Source organism: Grus americana, unplaced genomic scaffold, assembly GCF_028858705.1.
Source record: "Grus americana isolate bGruAme1 unplaced genomic scaffold, bGruAme1.mat scaffold_164, whole genome shotgun sequence".
NCBI lineage: Eukaryota > Metazoa > Chordata > Aves > Gruiformes > Gruidae > Grus > Grus americana.
In genome coordinates this window covers 1-21,554 of record NW_026561475.1, presented here as the reverse complement: position 1 = coordinate 21,554, position 21,554 = coordinate 1, and the positions used below count along the sequence as shown (strand labels likewise).

The 21,554-nt window shown below is 62.2% G+C and overlaps 2 long non-coding RNA genes across 3 annotated transcripts; both read right to left on the bottom strand.

Moving 5' to 3' along the window:
* Positions 1-464: 464 nt before the first annotated feature.
* On the bottom strand, positions 465-3,806 carry LOC129200463 (uncharacterized). Of its 2 annotated transcripts, none has more exons than XR_008574913.1 (4): positions 3,703-3,806; positions 2,457-2,717; positions 2,156-2,265; positions 465-610 (listed from the first exon to the last, which is right to left on the bottom strand). It is a non-coding gene; the product is annotated as an uncharacterized LOC129200463 (long non-coding RNA). The 2 variants fall into 2 exon arrangements; XR_008574914.1 differs by lacking the exon at positions 3,703-3,806 and adding an exon at positions 3,091-3,109.
* Positions 3,807-14,163: 10,357 nt separating this feature from the next.
* On the bottom strand, positions 14,164-15,428 carry LOC129200465 (uncharacterized). Its single transcript, XR_008574916.1, has 2 exons — positions 15,357-15,428; positions 14,164-14,392 (listed from the first exon to the last, which is right to left on the bottom strand). It is a non-coding gene; the product is annotated as an uncharacterized LOC129200465 (long non-coding RNA).
* Positions 15,429-21,554: the final 6,126 nt, after the last annotated feature.

The window sequence follows — 21,554 nt, the reverse complement described above, 5'->3', positions numbered from 1 at the left end:
TGCAAGTAACCGAGCAGGAAATGGAAAGTAAGCTAAGATGCTCTCTGCCGTACAAGGTTTGTTCGCCATCGTCCCCGAGGGAATCGCACAAAGCCCACGCTTGCCGAACCGGTACGTCGGAGGCCCTACGGGAAACGGCGCTGACGTTTCGCCAAGCTCTTCTCCTGTCAAGAAGAGGACCTTTTCTGCGGCATCCCTATTGGCGTTCGGCCTGCTTTCGGCTCATTCTGGCAGGTCAGCTTTCAGAGAAAGCCTGAGATTTCAAACCGCCAAGCAACATTCACCATTCTTGCTCTCTGACTACGGGGAATTTCAGCGAATCGGAACGCTACTTGGAGCCACGTTCCGGGTCTGTTTCGCCGCAAACCAAATATCTACGCCACGGACCGGGCGCCCGTAGAAAAATTACTTTAAAAGATTAAAGACAAGCACAGTACTCACTTCTCTGAAATTTCTTCCGGTAGCGCCATCAATTTAGCGGCCGAACCCAGCCGTCGAAATTCCGGTGCAACGGAGCGAGCAGGAACGCGTCCGTGCCGCTCTTCCCTGGCCACGGAGCCTTCCGCTCTACCCGTTACTGCGAACGTACGGAGCATCGGCGCAGCAGCACCTGTGGAATAACGCACCGCCCACAGCTATACAGAAGAAGAATCCGAGACGACGGTAGAAGACCCCAGACCAAAAGTCACCGCGGGACTAAGGGACGCGCGGACAGCGCGCGAGGGGCGGGTGTCCGGGACCCAAGCGTGGAACGGCCCCGGGATTTCTTTGTTCGGGGTCCCTCTCTTTGGAGGCGCCCCGCCCGGGCCGATCCCGCTGCTGCACCTTTCAGTTACGTTAATTATTTTACAAAATCCGACACCCGGAGACTGCTGCCGCCGGAAGCCTCGGGTCGAGCCCGAAGGAGGAGGAGGAGGAGGAAGCGCGCCCGAGAAGAAGCGTGCGCGCGACACCGTGAACGGGGTGCGAACGCTGGGGCGGCAGCTGCTCCTCCTCAAACAGAGACAGAGAGAGAAAGAAGAGGGGGAAAGCCACAGGGTACAGAGGGCGGAAGTGGAAAAGAGGGGCCGGGAGCCGGACAGAGGGAGGTGGAGAAAGAGGCCGTCGGAAGGGAAGGGACGGGCTGCGGGGCAGAGGGGGACTTGCCAGCGCCAGGTTCGCGGTTCCACCCGATAATCGTAAAGGTCTCTGCCAACCTCGACGATTCGGTCGCTTTAAAAAACAATCGGGATCTCGAGGCGGACCGAGAGAGAGAGACGGAGAATATAAAAACGGTCGCGGCTAAGAGGGCAGAGAGGGAGGAATCGCGAGACAGGGAGAGGCAAGCCGGGCAGGGGAAAAAGTCCCGACAGGCTTCTGCAGCGACAGGGAGGAATTGAAGATTCGAGAGAGGGAGCTGGACAGAGAGAGAGACGGGGAAAGGTAAGACGGTGGCGAGCTACCGGGCAGAGAAGCAGAGTTTAAAGCCGGGGACCGGGAGAGGGACAGAGAGGGAAGGAGAAAGGAACGAAGGGACGGGCTGCGGGGCAGACAGGGAGGAAGGAAGGAAGGAAGAAAGAAAGAGGGACAGGGAGCCAGACGAACCGCGACGGGGAAAGAAAAAGGTACCGACGGGCTAGGAGGCAGAGAGGGGAGACTTTAGAAAAACAGGGACGGGGAGCGAGACGGAGCCAGACCGAAAAAAGGAACCGTAGCGACGGGTGCCGGGACAGAGAGGCGGGCCTTCAAAACGAGGGGCAGGGAAGAGGCTCAAGAGGGACGGAGAAAGAGAGAGACTCACGACGACTCGCTACGGAGCCGAGAAGGAAGACCTCGAACAACAGGAACGAGGAGCCGCACAGAGAGAGCCAGAGATGGCAGAAATACCGACGGGCTACAGGACCGAGGGGGAGGAATGCAGAAACAGTGGCTGGGGGCCGGACAGAGAGACAGGGAGAGAGAGAAGGAAACAATAGCCACGGGCTACGGGGCAGAGAGAGCGAGGACCTAAAAAAGGTGGGGACAGGCAGCCCGTCAGAGCGAGATGGAAAAAGAACATAGCGGGGAGCAGAAAGCAAACCAAAAAACCCCACAGCGGGGTGGGAAAGCGAGGGGGGCAGAGGAGGGCCCGCGACGCAGAGGAGAGGCGATGGGGCCCCGCGGGCCCAGGACTCACCGCAGCTCTGGCTCTCGGCGCTGCCGGGAGAGCTTGCCAGCGCAGACGCTTCTTTCTCCCGCTCTCCGCCTTTCCTTTGCTGTCACTCCGGTCGCTCGGCTGTCCTCCGCCTAAGAGAATACACGGGTGTCTTACAGCTCCGAGGAGACGAGTCTGCCTAGATGAGTAGCCTGCCTCCCTGCCTCCCTCCCTGCCTCCCTCGGTACGCGGCCGCACCGTGCTTTGGATTACGCGTGGCGACCCTGCGGTGCCCGTCGGCAGCCTGACCTGCCGCGGAGCGCAACGAGGGATCTTTCCTCACCCGGCGAGGCAGGCGCTCTCTTGCCTGCAGCGGGAGGCAGCTGCCGGCCAGAGAGCCTTCCATCTCTTCTTCTTCTTCTTCACCTTTCTCTGGCCATTCCAGCTTCCCTTAGGGCAGCTCCTGTCCACGGCCGGTAAGCGCTCCGCCGCCTGTCCCTTTTCGCCCCCACGCCACGAGGCGAGCCAGGCCAGGCACAGGCGAGGCGGGTGCAGTCGACGGCATCCCCAAGGGAGGGACGGGCAACCACGTCCTCAGCGCGGCCTGGGAGAGGGAAAGAAAAAGCAGTGGCCGTTACTACCGGAGGTCGGCCCTGGCCGGAGACCCTCCTCCTTCTGCAGGGGCTTCCGGAGACGCCGCTCTTTCCCCCGCGCTGCTGCCGCTGCCGCCGCCGCCAGCACCCCTGTTCAGGAAGAAAGCGGCACAGGCGAGGGCCAGCTTGCCGCCTTCACGCCAGGGCTCGGGGGCGGCCTGGGGCTGCCGGACAGGCTTCCGGAGAGTCCGACCGGTAGCGCTCGTCTCGGGACACCGGGCAACGCCTCGCCGCGCGCGCGCTCTCGTAGCACGGCCGCACCGCTGCTCGGGAGCGGCTGGAAGCCTGCAGAAAACCACTCGAAACCGGCAAAAAAACCCCAACCTCGCGCTCCTGCGAGAGCAAGTCGGGCTGTCCGGCAGCCACGTCCGCGAAAACGACGCCTCCCGGCATGCACTGGCAAGCGCCGCGTGGCAGCCATTAGAGTGCCGTAAGACTACACTTCCCGGCGTGCTCCGGGGAGCCAATATGGCCGACCAGCAGCCGCGTGCCCCAAGACTGCAACTGCCGGCGTGCCGCGGGAGGCAGCCTTCCACGCTTCCTGACCCTGCGGGGACACCGTCCCGTGCCCTCACCCCAAAGCCGACTCACCCGAAAGCCCCGCCGAGCCGCGACGGCAGCCCCGAGCTCCGCAGCGCGGCTCCGGGCTGGCGCCCCCCCCCGCCCCCGCCCCCGCCTCCCCTCAGCCACCTCCGAAAGGCGCGGACGCCCGCCGGCTCCGGGCAGCCCCCGCCGCGCGGCTCCGGACGGTCTCCCCGCCCGGTTCCGACACGGCGCGCACCCCCCCCACCCGCCGCACGGCTCCGGGCAGCCCCCCTCCCCTCTGTGACACGGACCCCGCCGCCCCCCCGCCTCTCCTCGGAGGCGGCACCGCTGCCGCCGCCCTCCTCGGGGCTTTCCCCGGGACCCGCCGGTCCGTCCCGCTGCCCCGCTCACCTTCTCCCTCCGTGCAGCCGCAGCCCGGCGACGCCTCCGCTCCTCCCTCGGCTCACAGCAGCCCCTGCACACCGGCTGCCGGCAGCCGGTTCCGGGGAGGGGGCGTGGCGCTGCACTGCGCATGCGCGGCGCTGCCGCTGCAGTACCGAAATTTGGTCACTAGGCGGCAGCACCGAGCGAGCATGCGCTGTGCGATGCGTGAGGGGCGGGGCTTGGCGTGCGTCGGGGGCGGAGTTTGCGTGAGGGGCGGGGCTGGCGTGCGTCGCGGGCGGAGTTTGCGTCGGGGGCGGAGTTTGCGTGAGGGGCGGGGCTTGGCATGCGTCAGGGGCGGAGTTTGCGTGAGGGGCGGAGCTTGGTGTGCGTCGGGGGAGGAGTTTGCGTCGGGGGCGGAGTTTGAGGGGCGGGGCTTGGCGTGCGTCGGGGGCGGAGTTTGCGTGAGTGGCGGGGCTTGGCGTGCGTCGGGGGCGGAGTTTGCGTGAGGGGCGGAGTTTGCGTCGGGGGCGGGGCTTGGCGTGCGTCGGGGGCGGAGTTTGCGTGAGGGGCGGAGTTTGCGTGAGGGGCGGGGCTTGGCGTGCGTCGGGGGCGGAGTTTGCGTGAGGGGCGGGGCTTGGCGTGCGTCGCGGGCGGAGTTTGCGTCGGGGGCGGAGTTTGCGTGAGGGGCGGGGCTTGGCATGCGTCGGGGGAGGAGTTTGCGTGAGGGGCGGAGCTTGGCGTGCGTCGGGGGAGGAGTTTGCGTCGGGGGCGGAGTTTGAGTGAGGGGCGGGGCTTGGCGTGCGTCGGGGGCGGAGTTTGCGTGAGGGGCGGGGCTTGGCGTGCGTCGGGGGCGGAGTTTGCGTGAGGGGCGGAGTTTGCGTGAGGGGCGGAGTTTGCGTCGGGGGCGGGGCTTGGCGTGCGTCGGGGGCGGAGTTTGCGTGAGGGGCGGAGTTAGCGTCGGGGGGGCGGAGTTTGTGTGAGGGGCGGGGCTTGGCTTGCATCGGGGCGGAGTTTGCACCGGGGGCGGAGTTTACATCAGGGGCGGGGCTTGGCGTAAGTCGGGGCGGAGTTTGAGTGAGGGGCGGAGTTTGTGTGAGGGGCGGGGCTTGGCATAAGTCGGGGCGGAGTTTGCGTGAGGGGCGGAGTTTGCGTGAGGGGCGGAGTTTGCGTCGGGGGCGGAGTTTGCGTGAGGGGCGGGGCTTGGCGTGCATCAGGGGCGGAGTTTGCGTGAGGGGGGCTTGGCATTCCATCAGGGGCGGAGTTTGAGTGAGGGGCGGGGCTTGGCTTGCATCGGGGCGGAGTTTGCGCCGGGGGCGGGGCTTGGCGTGCGTCGGGGGCGGAGTTTGCGTGAGGGGCGGAGTTTGCGTCAGGGGCGGAGTTTGCGTGAGGGGCGGAGTTTGCGTGAGGGGCGGAGTTTGCGTGAGGGGCGGAGTTTGCGTCGGGGGCGGGGCTTGGCGTGCGTCGGGGGCAGAGTTTGCGTGAGGGGCGGAGTTAGCGTCGGGGGGCGGAGTTTGTGTGAGGGGCGGGGCTTGGCTTGCGTCGGGGCGGAGTTTGCGCCGGGGGCGGAGTTTGCGTGAGGGGCGGGGTTTGCGTGAGGGGCGGAGTTTGCGTCGGGGGCGGGGCTTGGCTTGCATCAGGGCGGAGTTTGCGCCGGGGCGGAGTTTACATCAGGGGCGGGGCTTGGCTTGCGTCGGGGCGGAGTTTGAGTGAGGGGCGGGGCTTGGCGTAAGTCGGGGCGGAGTTTGCGTGAGGGGCGGAGTTTGCGTGAGGGGCGGGGCTTGGCATGCATCAGAGGCGGAGTTTGTGTGGGGGTGGAGTTTGCGTGAGGGGGGCTTGGCATGCATCAGGGGCGGAGTTTGCATGAGGGGCAGAGTTTGCATTGGGGCGGGGCTTGGCGTGCGCCAGGGTCAGAGTTTGTGTGGGGGCGGAGTTTGCGTGAGGGGGGCTTGGCGTGCATCAGGGCGGAGTTTGCCTGAGGGGCGGGGCTTGGCTAGCATCAGGGCGGAGTTTGCGCCGGGGGCGGAGTTTCCATGAGGGGCGGGGCTTGGTGTGCGTGAGGGGCGGAGTTTGCGGGGGGGGCGGAGTTTGCGGGGGGGGGGGCCCGGAGTTTGGCATGGGTCAGGGGCGGAGCCAAGAAGCATCACTTTTGGATCCCGAGGATGCGAGCAATGTGACCTTGTTGAATACGTTAATACCCCCACACACACCTCCTCCCCTGCCCTCCATCACGGCCCCTCGCCCGCCCCCCCCCCCCGCAAAGGAAGCGCCAACGCAGCCGGCACGGCAAAAGAGACCGCAAGCGTTTATTCAGTCACACACAGAGCCGGTTCCGGGAGAGACTCCGCACCGGGGCTCGGGGCCCGGCCCTGGGGCACCTCGGCTGTCCTACCCGGAGCCACGCTCGCCAGTCCGGCGTGGAACAGACACACGGTCGGTCCGTCAGGCTGCTGGAGAGCTGGGCTGCTATGTGCAGGCTGCCGCCAAAACCGAGGAGCCAGCTGCAGGACGCTAGAAGAGAGGAGAAAAGGGGCAGCCAGCTGGATGGGGGGGGCGGCGGCGGCGAGCGAGAAAGCACGAGGCAAGGAAAGGGACGGCGAGTGAAGGACGGGGACAGGGAGCCTGACAGAGAGGGAGGAAGAAGCGGCAGGAAGAGAGGCAGCGGGACGGCGACCGACAAACCAGGACGGGGAGCGGGACAGAGAGGCAGAAACGACCCTGGGCGGGCAGCGCCACGGCGAGGGAGGAAAAGAGAATAAGGGCAGGGAGCCGGACCGAGAGGTACGGCGAGGGACAGCGGCACGGGGAGCAGGACAGAGCAACAGAGACTAAAAAAAGGAAGCGGGAGCGTGAGAGAACCGGGCTGGGGAGCAGGGAGAAGGAGAGATAAAAGGAGAGAGCAACAGAGGGAAAGAGGACCGGGGAGCGGGACGCTGGGGCAGAGTGAGAACAAGAGGGGCAGGGAGCAGGACAGAGGGGCAGAGGCAGAAGGAGGACAGAGGGACAGAGAGACAAAAGAGGGAGACGAGGACTGGGCAGAGGGGAGAGAAAGACGGGGGCAAGGAGCAGAGACACCAAGGTGCCAGGAAAAGGACGGTCAGATGGAGCGAGAAACAGGGTCGGGGAGCAGGACAAAAGGACAAAGAAAAAGGCGAGGAAGAAGGAAGGAAGGATAAAGGTGGGACAGGGAACGGGACATACGCAGCGAAACAAAGCAGAACAGAGAAGAGAGGACAGGGATTGAGGAACAGAGAGAGAGAGAGACGCAGGCTGGTACACAGAGACGGCGAAGGTAAGCAAAACCAGCGACGGGCAGGAGGACCTGGTTCTGACAACCCATCGCTCCCGGTGTCGCTTCCACGGCCTCAACAAATGCGACGTGCCGCAAGACAAGAGAATGGGAGAGTGAAAGCAAAGGCACGGGAAACTTAACGCTCTTAGTAATTTCACTGAGCATCACAGCTTACAGTTACTCAATGTCTTCCGGTGTCACAGGGTGAGGTACAACTGATTTCGTCTCCATATCTCTGGACAGAGCTTTTCTCATATCTGGGGGGGGGGGGGGGGAAGAAAAAAAAAAAAAGATATTCTAAGACGACAGTCCTTGCACAAAGCCACGTTCAGCGAATTCTCTATTACAATAAGGTCGTTTCTAACCCAGAAGATTTCACAGAATCATAGAGTATCTCAAGTTGGAAGGGACCCATACGGATCACCGAGACCAAGCCCCCGCTCCACGCGGGACTACCTAAAACTAAACCGTGCGACTAAGAGCATCGTTCAGACGCTCCTTGAACTCCTGACAGGCTCGGTGGCTGCGACCGCTTCCCTGGGGAGCCTGTTCCGTGACTGACCGACCGCCCTCTCAGTGAAAAGCCTTTTCCCAACGTCCGGTCTGAACTTGCCCTGACGCAGCTTCGTCCCGTTTCCTCGGGTCCTAGTGCCGGTCACCGGAGAGAGCGGAGGTCAGCGCCTCCCCCTCCGCCGTCCCCCTCGAGGAAGGTGTAGACTGCGATGAGGTCACCCCTCGGCCTTCCCTTCTCCAAGCTGAACAAACCAAGTGACCTCAGCCGCTCCCCCTAAGTCTTGCCTCGGAGACCTCTCGCCATCTCGGTCGCCCTCCTCCGCGCACGCTCCCAGAGCGTTGTTCGGCGGCACCGCTCTCGACTGGAACCTAACGCTGCACGTAACTCAACTGAGCGGAAAGGAAATGACGGGCTAAAGGGACAAATACACGATTTAAGGCAGCCGCAACGATGGCAGATGTCTGTCCGTAGCCCTTCTAGTTATTTCACAGCGCTCCTGCGTATCAAACGAACGGTACCAGAGCAGAAAAGGTATACGGCGTGGCCACGTTACCCCTCGGGGAGGACGGCGAAAGGAGAGAAGATCTAGAAAGAGGAAGCAGCTGGTACTTCGCTTTTGGTAACAGAATTAACATCAACACGTTCCTTCCCTTTGAAATTGAAAACGCCACCCAATTCTCTGCCACTGTTGACCACCGACACTTGTAAATTTCTAGTGAAACAGCTGAGGAAAACAAAGTTTCAGGTCCCTGGCTAGGGGAAGAAATCAGGCAAGCGCCGCCGTTCCTTCCCCCCGACAACACTAGCAAAAAAAACCAGCCGCTGGGGGCGAGCGTTCCTCCGAAAGAAAAATCAGGTGAGAAACCGCATTTTTATTTTCAGCTTACCTACAGGATAAATGTCTTTGTAGTTGCTACAAAACGTGTAAACTGCACAAAGATTAATTTTTGTAACTGATCTAAGGTTCAGTACGAAAAACTACCTAAAGGAGTACGCAAAGTCCCACTCATAAACAATTATCTGACCCGGTTTCATATTAAAAAAAAAAAAAAAAAAAAAAAAAAGTAATGCTAATCACACAGACAAGCCCAGGAACCCTCCACATGAGAATCTTTCCGTTCAGCCGGAGGCAGAGCGAGTACTTACCACGGGCATCCTCATCTGGCTCTCCGCTGCTAGCAGAGCGGCACGCCAACGCTGTCCGGTACACGCCGTAGTACGCCTAGTTGCTTCTACGTATTTACCGCCGCCTGATTTGATACTCTCACAAAGAGATCGACGAAAAAGCCACCCTTTCTTTGAAAAAATAAAAACCAAAACCACACAGTTAAGGAACGGTAGGCGAACGTATTTCTAAATCATAACCCACGGCTTGCAGGCAGACCAAGAGCAGCTCTGACGATGCGGTACGCTCATCAAACATCTTTCACGCAGGAATAACAGATGTACTCCTTTACCACGGGACGCAGCCGGCACAGGGACAAATTTCATGCTGTTTTTGTCACACGACCGTCCTTCTGCACCAGCCAGTGGGTTCAGAATTAAGGACGGGACAGGCTAAACGCTCACACGAGCCTCCTATCCGTAAGAAACTATTAAAAATAGAAAAAAAAACTTCCACGTTTTAGATCGCGTTGCCTTAGGGACTGCCTCCTTCAAAGCCTGCCTGTTGGGGGGGGGGGGGGGGGGCGCGTGTGCGCGCACGCACGCGCGTGAGGCGTGGAAATCGGTCGCAGAATTCAGTTGCCTAACGAGAGACGGCCCTTCTCCTCGCAAGGCAAACGTTTCAAAACGTCGCACTCTTTTCCGATTTTACCGGCTGGTACTGGGGTTGCCCTACCAGCATGAGTTGGGGACCCGTCCCTCTGGGTCCGTGCGACGCCAAATTAAATATTCTGCAAGTAACCGAGCAGGAAATGGAAAGTAAGCTAAGATGCTCTCTGCCGTACAAGGTTTGTTCGCCATCGTCCCCGAGGGAATCGCACAAAGCCCACGCTTGCCGAACCGGTACGTCGGAGGCCCTACGGGAAACGGCGCTGACGTTTCGCCAAGCTCTTCTCCTGTCAAGAAGAGGACCTTTTCTGCGGCATCCCTATTGGCGTTCGGCCTGCTTTCGGCTCATTCTGGCAGGTCAGCTTTCAGAGAAAGCCTGAGATTTCAAACCGCCAAGCAACATTCACCATTCTTGCTCTCTGACTACGGGGAATTTCAGCGAATCGGAACGCTACTTGGAGCCACGTTCCGGGTCTGTTTCGCCGCAAACCAAATATCTAAGCCACGGACCGGGCGCCCGTAGAAAAATTACTTTAAAAGATTAAAGACAAGCACAGTACTCACTTTTGTGAAATTTCTTCCGGTAGCGCCATCAATTTAGCGGCCGAACCCAGCCGTCGAAATTCCGGTGCAACGGAGCGAGCAGGAACGCGTCCGTGCCGCTCTTCCCTGGCCACGGAGCCTTCCGCTCTACCCGTTACTGCGAACGTACGGAGCATCGGCGCAGCAGCACCTGTGGAATAACGCACCGCCCACAGCTATACAGAAGAAGAATCCGAGACGACGGTAGAAGACCCCAGACCAAAAGTCACCGCGGGACTAAGGGACGCGCGGACAGCGCGCGAGGGGCGGGTGTCCGGGACCCAAGTGTGGAACGGCCCCGGGATTTCTTTGTTCGGGGTCCCTCTCTTTGGAGGCGCCCCGCCCGGGCCGATCCCGCTGCTGCACCTTTCAGTTACGTTAATTATTTTACAAAATCCGACACCCGGAGACTGCTGCCGCCGGAAGCCTCGGGTCGAGCCCGAAGGAGGAGGAGGAGGAGGAAGCGCGCCCGAGAAGAAGCGTGCGCGCGACACCGTGAACGGGGTGCGAACGCTGGGGCGGCAGCTGCTCCTCCTCAAACAGAGACAGAGAGAGAAAGAAGAGGGGGAAAGCCACAGGGTACAGAGGGCGGAAGTGGAAAAGAGGGGCCGGGAGCCGGACAGAGGGAGGTGGAGAAAGAGGCCGTCGGAAGGGAAGGGACGGGCTGCGGGGCAGAGGGGGACTTGCCAGCGCCAGGTTCGCGGTTCCACCCGATAATCGTAAAGGTCTCTGCCAACCTCGACGATTCGGTCGCTTTAAAAAACAATCGGGATCTCGAGGCGGACCGAGGGAGAGACGGAGAATATAAAAACGGTCGCGGCTAAGAGGGCAGAGAGGGAGGAATCGCGAGACAGGGAGAGGCAAGCCGGGCAGGGGAAAAAGTCCCGACAGGCTTCTGCAGCGACAGGGAGGAATTGAAGATTCGAGAGAGGGAGCTGGACAGAGAGAGAGACGGGGAAAGGTAAGACGGTGGCGAGCTACCGGGCAGAGAAGCAGAGTTTAAAGCCGGGGACCGGGAGAGGGACAGAGAGGGAAGGAGAAAGGAACGAAGGGACGGGCTGCGGGGCAGACAGGGAGGAAGGAAGGAAGGAAGAAAGAAAGAGGGACAGGGAGCCAGACGAACCGCGACGGGGAAAGAAAAAGGTACCGACGGGCTAGGAGGCAGAGAGGGGAGACTTTAGAAAAACAGGGACGGGGAGCGAGACGGAGCCAGACCGAAAAAAGGAACCATAGCGACGGGTGCCGGGACAGAGAGGCGGGCCTTCAAAACGAGGGGCAGGGAAGAGGCTCAAGAGGGACGGAGAAAGAGAGAGACTCACGACGACTCGCTACGGAGCCGAGAAGGAAGACCTCGAACAACAGGAACGAGGAGCCGCACAGAGAGAGCCAGAGATGGCAGAAATACCGACAGGCTACAGGACCGAGGGGGAGGAATGCAGAAACAGTGGCTGGGGGCCGGACAGAGAGACAGGGAGAGAGAGAAGGAAACAATAGCCACGGGCTACGGGGCAGAGAGAGCGAGGACCTAAAAAAGGTGGGGACAGGCAGCCCGTCAGAGCGAGATGGAAAAAGAACATAGCGGGGAGCAGAAAGCAAACCAAAAAACCCCACAGCGGGGTGGGAAAGCGAGGGGGGCAGAGGAGGGCCCGCGACGCAGAGGAGAGGCGATGGGGCCCCGCGGGCCCAGGACTCACCGCAGCTCTGGCTCTCGGCGCTGCCGGGAGAGCTTGCCAGCGCAGACGCTTCTTTCTCCCGCTCTCCGCCTTTCCTTTGCTGTCGCTCCGGTCGCTCGGCTGTCCTCCGCCTAAGAGAATACACGGGTGTCTTACAGCTCCGAGGAGACGAGTCTGCCTAGATGAGTAGCCTGCCTCCCTGCCTCCCTCGGTACACGGCCGCACCGTGCTTTGGATTACGCGTGGCGACCCTGCGGTGCCCGTCGGCAGCCTGACCTGCCGCGGAGCGCAACGAGGGATCTTTCCTCACCCGGCGAGGCAGGCGCTCTCTTGCCTGCAGCGGGAGGCAGCTGCCGGCCGGAGAGCCTTCCATCTCTTCTTCTTCTTCTTCACCTTTCTCTGGCCATTCCAGCTTCCCTTAGGGCAGCTGCTGTCCACGGCCGGTAAGCGCTCCGCCGCCTGTCCCTTTTCGCCCCCACGCCACGAGGCGAGCCAGGCCAGGCACAGGCGAGGCGGGTGCAGTCGACGGCATCCCCAAGGGAGGGACGGGCAACCACGTCCTCAGCGCGGCCTGGGAGAGGGAAAGAAAAAGCAGTGGCCGTTACTACCGGAGGTCGGCCCTGGCCGGAGACCCTCCTCCTTCTTCAGGGGCTTCCGGAGACGCCGCTCTTTCCCCGCGCTGCTGCCGCTGCCGCCGCCGCCAGCACCCCTGTTCAGGAAGAAAGCGGCACAGGCGAGGGCCAGCTTGCCGCCTTCACGCCAGGGCTCGGGGGCGGCCTGGGGCTGCCGGACAGGCTTCCGGAGAGTCCGACCGGTAGCGCTCGTCTCGGGACACCGGGCAACGCCTCGCCGCACGCGCGCTCTCGTAGCACGGCCGCACCGCTGCTCGGGAGCGGCTGGAAGCCTGCAGAAAACCACTCGAAACCGGCAAAAAAACCCCAACCTCGCGCTCCTGCGAGAGCAAGTCGGGCTGTCCGGCAGCCACGTCCGCGAAAACGACGCCTCCCGGCACGCACTGGCAAGCGCCGCGTGGCAGCCATTAGAGTGCCGTAAGACTACACTTCCCGGCGTGCTCCGGGGAGCCAATATGGCCGACCAGCAGCCGCGTGCCCCAAGACTGCAACTGCCGGCGTGCCGCGGGAGGCAGCCTTCCACGCTTCCTGACCCTGCGGGGACACCGTCCCGTGCCCTCACCCCAAAGCCGACTCACCCGAAAGCCCCGCCGAGCCGCGACGGCAGCCCCGAGCTCCGCAGCGCGGCTCCGGGCTGGCGCCCCCCCCCGCCCCCGCCCCCGCCTCCCCTCAGCCACCTCCGAAAGGCGCGGACGCCCGCCGGCTCCGGGCAGCCCCCGCCGCGCGGCTCCGGACGGTCTCCCCGCCCGGTTCCGACACGGCGCGCACCCCCCCCACCCGCCGCACGGCTCCGGGCAGCCCCCCTCCCCTCTGTGACACGGACCCCGCCGCCCCCCCGCCTCTCCTCGGAGGCGGCACCGCTGCCGCCGCCCTCCTCGGGGCTTTCCCCGGGACCCGCCGGTCCGTCCCGCTGCCCCGCTCACCTTCTCCCTCCGTGCAGCCGCAGCCCGGCGACGCCTCCGCTCCTCCCTCGGCTCACAGCAGCCCCTGCACACCGGCTGCCGGCAGCCGGTTCCGGGGAGGGGGCGTGGCGCTGCACTGCGCATGCGCGGCGCTGCCGCTGCAGTACCGAAATTTGGTCACTAGGCGGCAGCACCGAGCGAGCATGCGCTGTGCGATGCGTGAGGGGCGGGGCTTGGCGTGCGTCGGGGGCGGAGTTTGCGTGAGGGGCGGGGCTTGGCGTGCGTCGCGGGCGGAGTTTGCGTCGGGGGCGGAGTTTGCGTGAGGGGCGGGGCTTGGCATGCGTCGGGGGCGGAGTTTGCGTGAGGGGCGGGGCTTGGCGTGCGTCGGGGAGGAGTTTGCGTCGGGGGCGGAGTTTGAGTGAGGGGCGGGGCTTGGCGTGCGTCGGGGGCGGAGTTTGCGTGAGGGGCGGGGCTTGGCGTGCGTCGGGGGCGGAGTTTGCGTGAGGGGCGGAGTTTGCGTGAGGGGCGGGGTTTGCGTGAGGGGCGGGGTTTGCGTGAGGGGCGGAGTTTGCGTCGGGGGCGGGGCTTGGCTTGCATCAGGGCAGAGTTTGCGCCGGGGGCGGAGTTTACATCAGGGGCGGGGCTTGGCTTGCGTCGGGGCGGAGTTTGAGTGAGGGGCGGGGCTTGGCGTAAGTCGGGGCGGAGTTTGCGTGAGGGGCGGGGCTTGGCATGCATCAGAGGCGGAGTTTGTGTGAGGGGCGGAGTTTGCGTGAGGGGGGCTTGGCGTGCATCAGGGCGGAGTTTGCCTGAGGGGCGGGGCTTGGCTTGCATCAGGGCGGAGTTTGCGCCGGGGGCGGAGTTTCCATGGGGGCAGGGCTTGGTGTGCGTGAGGGGCGGAGTTTGCGGGGGGGGCGGAGTTTGCGGGGGGGGGGCCCGGAGTTTGGCATGGGTCAGGGGCGGAGCCAAGAAGCATCACTTTTGGATCCCGAGGATGCGAGCAATGTGACCTTGTTGAATACGTTAATACCCCCACACACACCTCCTCCCCTGCCCTCCATCACGGCCCCTCGCCCCCCCCCCCCCCCCCCCCCCCCCCCCGCAAAGGAAGCGCCAACGCAGCCGGCACGGCAAAAGAGACCGCAAGCGTTTATTCAGTCACACACAGAGCCGGTTCCGGGAGAGACTCCGCACCGGGGCTCGGGGCCCGGCCCTGGGGCACCTCGGCTGTCCTACCCGGAGCCACGCTCGCCAGTCCGGCGTGGAACAGACACACGGTCGGTCCGTCAGGCTGCTGGAGAGCTGGGCTGCTATGTGCAGGCTGCCGCCAAAACCGAGGAGCCAGCTGCAGGACGCTAGAAGAGAGGAGAAAAGGGGCAGCCAGCTGGATGGGGGGGGCGGCGGCGGCGAGCGAGAAAGCACGAGGCAAGGAAAGGGACGGCGAGTGAAGGACGGGGACAGGGAGCCTGACAGAGAGGGAGGAAGAAGCGGCAGGAAGAGAGGCAGCGGGACGGCGACCGACAAACCAGGACGGGGAGCGGGACAGAGAGGCAGAAACGACCCTGGGCGGGCAGCGCCACGGCGAGGGAGGAAAAGAGAATAAGGGCAGGGAGCCGGACCGAGAGGTACGGCGAGGGACAGCGGCACGGGGAGCAGGACAGAGCAACAGAGAATAAAAAAAGGAAGCGGGAGCGTGAGAGAACCGGGCTGGGGAGCAGGGAGAAGGAGAGATAAAAGGAGAGAGCAACAGAGGGAAAGAGGACCGGGGAGCGGGACGCTGGGGCAGAGTGAGAACAAGAGGGGCAGGGAGCAGGACAGAGGGGCAGAGGCAGAAGGAGGACAGAGGGACAGAGAGACAAAAGAGGGAGACGAGGACTGGGCAGAGGGGAGAGAAAGACGGGGGCAAGGAGCAGAGACACCAAGGTGCCAGGAAAAGGACGGTCAGATGGAGCGAGAAACAGGGTCGGGGAGCAGGACAAAAGGACAAAGAAAAAGGCGAGGAAGAAGGAAGGAAGGATAAAGGTGGGACAGGGAACGGGACATACGCAGCGAAACAAAGCAGAACAGAGAAGAGAGGACAGGGATTGAGGAACAGAGAGAGAGAGAGAGACGCAGGCTGGTACACAGAGACGGCGAAGGTAAGCAAAACCAGCGACGGGCAGGAGGACCTGGTTCTGACAACCCATCGCTCCCGGTGTCGCTTCCACGGCCTCAACAAATGCGACGTGCCGCAAGACAAGAGAATGGGAGAGTGAAAGCAAAGGCACGGGAAACTTAACGCTCTTAGTAATTTCACTGAGCATCACAGCTTACAGTTACTCAATGTCTTCCGGTGTCACAGGGTGAGGTACAACTGATTTCGTCTCCATATCTCTGGACAGAGCTTTTCTCATATCTGGGGGGGGGGGGGGGGGGGGGGGAAGAAAAAAAAAAAAAGATATTCTAAGACGACAGTCCTTGCACAAAGCCACGTTCAGCGAATTCTCTATTACAATAAGGTCGTTTCTAACCCAGAAGATTTCACAGAATCATAGAGTATCTCAAGTTGGAAGGGACCCATACGGATCACCGAGACCAAGCCCCCGCTCCACGCGGGACTACCTAAAACTAAACCGTGCGACTAAGAGCATCGTTCAGACGCTCCTTGAACTCCTGACAGGCTCGGTGGCTGCGACCGCTTCCCTGGGGAGCCTGTTCCGTGACTGACCGACCGCCCTCTCAGTGAAAAGCCTTTTCCCAACGTCCGGTCTGAACTTGCCCTGACGCAGCTTCGTCCCGTTTCCTCGGGTCCTAGTGCCGGTCACCGGAGAGAGCGGAGGTCAGCGCCTCCCCCTCCGCCGTCCCCCTCGAGGAAGGTGTAGACTGCGATGAGGTCACCCCTCGGCCTTCCCTTCTCCAAGCTGAACAAACCAAGTGACCTCAGCCGCTCCCCCTAAGTCTTGCCTCGGAGACCTCTCGCCATCTCGGTCGCCCTCCTCCGCGCACGCTCCCAGAGCGTTGTTCGGCGGCACCGCTCTCGACTGGAACCTAACGCTGCACGTAACTCAACTGAGCGGAAAGGAAATGACGGGCTAAAGGGACAAATACACGATTTAAGGCAGCCGCAACGATGGCAGATGTCTGTCCGTAGCCCTTCTAGTTATTTCACAGCGCTCCTGCGTATCAAACGAACGGTACCAGAGCAGAAAAGGTATACGGCGTGGCCACGTTACCCCTCGGGGAGGACGGCGAAAGGAGAGAAGATCTAGAAAGAGGAAGCAGCTGGTACTTCGCTTTTGGTAACAGAATTAACATCAACACGTTCCTTCCCTTTGAAATTGAAAACGCCACCCAATTCTCTGCCACTGTTGACCACCGACACTTGTAAATTTCTAGTGAAACAGCTGAGGAAAACAAAGTTTCAGGTCCCTGGCTAGGGGAAGAAATCAGGCAAGCGCCGCCGTTCCTTCCCCCCGACAACACTAGCAAAAAAAACCAGCCGCTGGGGGCGAGCGTTCCTCCGAAAGAAAAATCAGGTGAGAAACCGCATTTTTATTTTCAGCTTACCTACAGGATAAATGTCTTTGTAGTTGCTACAAAACGTGTAAACTGCACAAAGATTAAGTTTTGTAACTGATCTAAGGTTCAGTACGAAAAACTACCTAAAGGAGTACGCAAAGTCCCACTCATCAACAATTATCTGACCCTGTTTCATATTAAAAAAAAAAAAAAAAAAAAAAAAAAGTAATGCTAATCACACAGACAAGCCCAGGAACCCTCCACATGAGAATCTTTCCGTTCAGCCGGAGGCAGAGCGAGTACTTACCACGGGCATCCTCATCTGGCTCTCCGCTGCTAGCAGAGCGGCACGCCAACGCTGTCCGGTACACGCCGTAGTACGCCTAGTTGCTTCTACGTATTTACCGCCGCCTGATTTGATACTCTCACAAAGAGATCGACGAAAAAGCCACCCTTTCTTTGAAAAAATAAAAACCAAAACCACACAGTTAAGGAACGGTAGGCGAACGTATTTCTAAATCATAACCCACGGCTTGCAGGCAGACCAAGAGCAGCTCTGACGATGCGGTACGCTCATCAAACATCTTTCACGCAGGAATAACAGATGTACTCCTTTACCACGGGACGCAGCCGGCACAGGGACAAATTTCATGCTGTTTTTGTCACACGACCGTCCTTCTGCACCAGCCAGTGGGTTCAGAATTAAGGACGGGACAGGCTAAACGCTCACACGAGCCTCCTATCCGTAAGAAACTATTAAAAATAGAAAAAAAAACTTCCACGTTTTAGATCGCGTTGCCTTAGGGACTGCCTCCTTCAAAGCCTGCCTGTTGGGGGGGGGGGGGGTGGGGGGGCGCGTGTGCGCGCACGCACGCGCGTGAGGCGTGGAAATCGGTCGCAGAATTCAGTTGCCTAACGAGAGACGGCCCTTCTCCTCGCAAGGCAAACGTTTCAAAACGTCGCACTCTTTTCCGATTTTACCGGCTGGTACTGGGGTTGCCCTACCAGCATGAGTTGGGGACCCGTCCCTCTGGGTCCGTGCGACGCCAAATTAAATATTCTGCAAGTAACCGAGCAGGAGATGGAAAGTAAGCTAAGATACTCTCTGCCGTACAAGGTTTGTTCGCCATCGTCCCCGAGGGAATCGCACAAAGCCCACGCTTGCCGAACCGGTACGTCGGAGGCCCTACGGGAAACGGCGCTGACGTTTCGCCAAGCTCTTCTCCTGTCAAGAAGAGGACCTTTTCTGCGGCATCCCTATTGGCGTTCGGCCTGCTTTCGGCTCATTCTGGCAGGTCAGCTTTCAGAGAAAGCCTGAGATTTCAAACCGCCAAGCAACATTCACCATTCTTGCTCTCTGACTACGGGGAATTTCAGCGAATCGGAACGCTACTTGGAGCCACGTTCCGGGTCTGTTTCGCCGCAAACCAAATATCTAAGCCACGGACCGGGCGCCCGTAGAAAAATTACTTTAAAAGATTAAAGACAAGCACAGTACTCACTTCTCTGAAATTTCTTCCGGTAGCGCCATCAATTTAGCGGCCGAACCCAGCCGTCGAAATTCCGGTGCAACGGAGCGAGCAGGAACGCGTCCGTGCCGCTCTTCCCTGGCCACGGAGCCTTCCGCTCTACCCGTTACTGCGAACGTACGGAGCATCGGCGCAGCAGCACCTGTGGAATAACGCACCGCCCACAGCTATACAGAAGAAGAATCCGAGACGACGGTAGAAGACCCCAGACCAAAAGTCACCGCGGGACTAAGGGACGCGCGGACAGCGCGCGAGGGGCGGGTGTCCGGGACCCAAGCGTGGAACGGCCCCGGGATTTCTTTGTTCGGGGTCCCTCTCTTTGGAGGCGCCCCGCCCGGGCCGATCCCGCTGCTGCACCTTTCAGTTACGTTAATTATTTTACAAAATCCGACACCCGGAGACTGCTGCCGCCGGAAGCCTCGGGTCGAGCCCGAAGGAGGAGGAGGAGGAGGAAGCGCGCCCGAGAAGAAGCATGCGCGCGACACCGTGAACGGGGTGCGAACGCTGGGGCGGCAGCTGCTCCTCCTCAAACAGAGACAGAGAGAGAAAGAAGAGGGGGAAAGCCACAGGGTACAGAGGGCGGAAGTGGAAAAGAGGGGCCGGGAGCCGGACAGAGGGAGGTGGAGAAAGAGGCCGTCGGAAGGGAAGGGACGGGCTGCGGGGCAGAGGGGGACTTGCCAGCGCCAGGTTCGCGGTTCCACCCGATAATCGTAAAGGTCTCTGCCAACCTCGACGATTCGGTCGCTTTAAAAAACAATCGGGATCTCGAGGCGGACCGAGAGAGAGAGACGGAGAATATAAAAACGGTCGCGGCTAAGAGGGCAGAGAGGGAGGAATCGCGAGACAGGGAGAGGCAAGCCGGGCAGGGGAAAAAGTCCCGACAGGCTTCTGCAGCGACAGGGAGGAATTGAAGATTCGAGAGAGGGAGCTGGACAGAGAGAGAGACGGGGAAAGGTAAGACGGTGGCGAGCTACCGGGCAGAGAAGCAGAGTTTAAAGCCGGGGACCGGGAGAGGGACAGAGAGGGAAGGAGAAAGGAACGAAGGGACGGGCTGCGGGGCAGACAGGGAGGAAGGAAGGAAGGAAGAAAGAAAGAGGGACAGGGAGCCAGACGAACCGCGACGGGGAAAGAAAAAGGTACCGACGGGCTAGGAGGCAGAGAGGGGAGACTTTAGAAAAACAGGGACGGGGAGCGAGACGGAGCCAGACCGAAAAAAGGAACCATAGCGACGGGTGCCGGGACAGAGAGGCGGGCCTTCAAAACGAGGGGCAGGGAAGAGGCTCAAGAGGGACGGAGAAAGAGAGAGACTCACGACGACTCGCTACGGAGCCGAGAAGGAAGACCTCGAACAACAGGAACGAGGAGCCGCACAGAGAGAGCCAGAGATGGCAGAAATACCGACGGGCTACAGGACCGAGGGGGAGGAATGCAGAAACAGTGGCTGGGGGCCGGACAGAGAGACAGGGAGAGAGAGAAGGAAACAATAGCCACGGGCTACGGGGCAGAGAGAGCGAGGACCTAAAAAAGGTGGGGACAGGCAGCCCGTCAGAGCGAGATGGAAAAAGAACATAGCGGGGAGCAGAAAGCAAACCAAAAAACCCCACAGCGGGGTGGGAAAGCGAGGGGGGCAGAGGAGGGCCCGCGACGCAGAGGAGAGGCGATGGGGCCCCGCGGGCCCAGGACTCACCGCAGCTCTGGCTCTCGGCGCTGCCGGGAGAGCTTGCCAGCGCAGACGCTTCTTTCTCCCGCTCTCCGCCTTTCCTTTGCTGTCGCTCCGGTCGCTCGGCTGTCCTCCGCCTAAGAGAATACACGGGTGTCTTACAGCTCCGAGGAGACGAGTCTGCCTAGATGAGTAGCCTGCCTCCCTGCCTCCCTCGGTACGCGGCCGCACCGTGCTTTGGATTACGCGTGGCGACCCTGCGGTGCCCGTCGGCAGCCTGACCTGCCGCGGAGCGCAACGAGGGATCTTTCCTCACCCGGCGAGGCAGGCGCTCTCTTGCCTGCAGCGGGAGGCAGCTGCCGGCCGGAGAGCCTTCCATCTCTTCTTCTTCTTCTTCTTCACCTTTCTCTGGCCATTCCAGCTTCCCTTAGGGCAGCTGCTGTCCACGGCCGGTAAGCGCTCCGCCGCCTGTCCCTTTTCGCCCCCACGCCACGAGGCGAGCCAGGCCAGGCACAGGCGAGGCGGGTGCAGTCGACGGCATCCCCAAGGGAGGGACGGGCAACCACGTCCTCAGCGCGGCCTGGGAGAGGGAAAGAAAAAGCAGTGGCCGTTACTACCGGAGGTCGGCCCTGGCCGGAGACCCTCCTCCTTCTGCAGGGGCTTCCGGAGACGCCGCTCTTTCCCCGCGCTGCTGCCGCTGCCGCCGCCGCCAGCACCCCTGTTCAGGAAGAAAGCGGCACAGGCGAGGGCCAGCTTGCCGCCTTCACGCCAGGGCTCGGGGGCGGCCTGGGGCTGCCGGACAGGCTTCCGGAGAGTCCGACCGGTAGCGCTCGTCTCGGGACACCGGGCAACGCCTCACCGCGCGCGCGCGCTCTCGTAGCACGGCCGCACCGCTGCTCGGGAGCGGCTGGAAGCCTGCAGAAAACCACTCGAAACCGGCAAAAAAACCCCAACCTCGCGCTCCTGCGAGAGCAAGTCGGGCTGTCCGGCAGCCACGTCCGCGAAAACGACGCCTCCCGGCACGCACTGGCAAGCGCCGCGTGGCAGCCATTAGAGTGCCGTAAGACTACACTTCCCGGCGTGCTCCGGGGAGCCAATATGGCCGACCAGCAGCCGCGTGCCCCAAGACTGCAACTGCCGGCGTGCCGCGGGAGGCAGCCTTCCACGCTTCCTGACCCTGCGGGGACACCGTCCCGTGCCCTCACCCCAAAGCCGACTCACCCGAAAGCCCCGCCGAGCCGCGACGGCAGCCCCGAGCTCCGCAGCGCGGCTCCGGGCTGGCGCCCCCCCCCCGCCCCCGCCCCCGCCTCCCCTCAGCCACCTCCGAAAGGCGCGGACGCCCGCCGGCTCCGGGCAGCCCCCGCCGCGCGGCTCCGGACGGTCTCCCCGCCCGGTTCCGACACGGCGCGCACCCCCCCCACCCGCCGCACGGCTCCGGGCAGCCCCCCTCCCCTCTGTGACACGGACCCCGCCGCCCCCCCGCCCCCCCGCCTCTCCTCGGAGGCGGCACCGCTGCCGCCGCCCTCCTCGGGGCTTTCCCCGGGACCCGCCGGTCCGTCCCGCTGCCCCGCTCACCTTCTCCCTCCGTGCAGCCGCAGCCCGGCGACGCCTCCGCTCCTCCCTCGGCTCACAGCAGCCCCTGCACACCGGCTGCCGGCAGCCGGTTCCGGGGAGGGGGCGTGGCGCTGCACTGCGCATGCGCGGCGCTGCCGCTGCAGTACCGAAATTTGGTCACTAGGCGGCAGCACCGAGCGAGCATGCGCTGTGCGATGCGTGAGGGGCGGGGCTTGGCGTGCGTCGGGGGCGGAGTTTGCGTGAGGGGCGGAGCTT